This window comes from Vicia villosa, linkage group LG2 (assembly GCF_029867415.1).
Source record: "Vicia villosa cultivar HV-30 ecotype Madison, WI linkage group LG2, Vvil1.0, whole genome shotgun sequence".
In the NCBI taxonomy this organism is placed as follows: domain Eukaryota; kingdom Viridiplantae; phylum Streptophyta; class Magnoliopsida; order Fabales; family Fabaceae; genus Vicia; species Vicia villosa.
The window spans coordinates 135,338,902-135,341,135 of record NC_081181.1 but is presented as its reverse complement, the minus strand read 5'-3'; the positions used below and the strand labels follow the sequence as shown (position 1 = coordinate 135,341,135).

The 2,234-nt window shown below is 29.4% G+C and overlaps 1 long non-coding RNA gene across 2 annotated transcripts; it reads right to left on the bottom strand.

Moving 5' to 3' along the window:
* Positions 1-458: 458 nt before the first annotated feature.
* On the bottom strand, positions 459-2,015 carry LOC131646869 (uncharacterized). Of its 2 annotated transcripts, none has more exons than XR_009297655.1 (2): positions 960-2,015; positions 459-613 (listed from the first exon to the last, which is right to left on the bottom strand). It is a non-coding gene; the product is annotated as an uncharacterized LOC131646869 (long non-coding RNA). The 2 variants fall into 2 exon arrangements; XR_009297654.1 differs by having other exon boundaries at positions 1,303-2,015.
* Positions 2,016-2,234: the final 219 nt, after the last annotated feature.

Here is a 2,234-nt window from a genome sequence, read left to right as displayed (position 1 = left end):
ACAGATATTCAAACGCGTCGCCTAAGATAAGTTAAAGGGCACGGTTTACTGAGTTTGTTTCAACCACGGTTGATTATAAGCCACTGTTACAAAGCGTTGCATTATCTATAAGCTACGGATTTTAAAGTCAAATATAAGCTACGGTTTAGTTTGGGCTACAGCCTAAAACCGTGGGTATATAACACTTTTTTTGAAAAAAAATTAACCTATAAATAACATTAGAAGAACATTGAAAAATATGATAGGATTACATAAAAAAATCTAATGAAAAAAATTCAAAATATTTAATAAAAAGAGTAAATTATCCTATAAAAGTCTCACTGAAAGTGAATTCTACAGATTATAACATTCAAGGTCGGAATGAGCAGGGAAGCAAACATCACTACCATAATTCTCTCTTCAATATAAGCGTTAAATCTTGTTAAGTTAAATACAAATCTAATTGTGAGAAGTAGAAAAGAACAAAAATAGGTAATATTACATTCCATTGTAAATCATAAAAACTTGTCAAATTTTTCTCTAAACATTTCTAAAATACATATATTAAAAGTAGAAAACCTCCATGACATATTTAACAGGAGTAATTACTTCATTGCAAGTAGATACTCATCACCTGAAATAAATAAGAAAATCACAAGTGAATCCAAAAGCACAACTTTTAATCATAAAAATTAAGTCAAAGTATGCATGACATCAATGGTTGAATGAACTTATACATGTCGGCCCAACTCTTTTTCTAAAGCGCAACTAAAAACTCAAAAAGTTCCTTATTATTAAATTCTCTCCAAGTGAAGCAATAACACCATAACATCCTTGATTTCTGTACAGCAATGGGCTTCCCACCAAAAGAAATTGGCATATAATACTCTCTCCATGTGAAGCAATAACACCATAAATAATTAACACAGAACTTCAAATTTCAAAGAGAAACTTCAGAAAGAACAAAATTAGTGGCTTACGGTCAATATATGTATTCTTTATGTCTTTCCACTCATTATGAGACATGCTACAAAAACCAAAAGTCAGTCCTAAGTTAATCCAAAAATATGCCTATTCTTTATGCTTTCATCATTATTGAGACCCAAGACATCCCATACGGCTCATTAAGCTGACACAGAAACTACCACTAAGAATATGGGCTAACAAAGAACCAAAATACTATGCATATCTAAAAACAAATCTTCGCAACTTAATAATATGGGTGCAGAATATGCAATCTAAATTTATAATTATAGTAGACAGTTAGTATGCTCAAGTTAAAAACTAAAAGTGAGAACTGATCGAAACAATAATGGGTCTTACCGATATATCTGTTGCTCAAACTCCAACAGAGTTTCGGTAGAGTTTGGATAGTGCGAGCACCGCAAAAGTTTGCCATGTGAATGCACATATCATCAAGTTGTCCATCCCATATCAACAGTGTCATTATAAATAATAGGTTGCCATGAAAACACTTGCAATACATGAGCTTTGCAGAATGACATCTTTATCTTTATTCTGATACATCTTTAGTATAAATATAATCAAAATTTCCCAATAAAATTTACCCCCAAACCATCAAGATAAAAAAACTATTAAGCATACTACCGTGTCCTAAAAAAAGTAATGATGTGTACTTCAGAAAAGTTTAAGAAATTTTTAAATCTGGAAATCTATGAATAAAGTGATACGTTTTTCAAATCGGGGACACAAAAATACCAAAAAAATTAAAATTGAAAGCTTTGAAAAGATAAATAATTAAAATTGAAATCTTTGAAAAGAAAGATTATGGAAAATACCTTTGATTGAAGATGAATGACAGACCAGAATCGTGTGTCAATTCTTATGGGTCTTTGATGGCAAAAGAAATCGACCTGCTTTTGCAATAGATTAGAGACGAAGACGTGATGATTGAACCTTTGATAGTTTGATAGCTTTCAGTATTCCTTGTTGCGTCTGAGGAAGAAAAAATTTGAAATTTAGGGTTTGGGTGTCGAGGATGCGGAATTAGGTTTGATAAAAGAAAAAGATATGAACTCAATATACTTTACACGGTTATAAAAAATTTATTAACAATAATTTTTATTTATAAAATAAAATATTGCTTATCAAAAAAAAAAACAATAATTTTTATTTATAAAATATTGCTTATCAAAAAAAAAACAATAATTTTTATTTATAAAATATGATTAATTTGTATACATATCCAATCAAATCATATTGTTTAACTTATATAAACTTATTTAAATCAAATC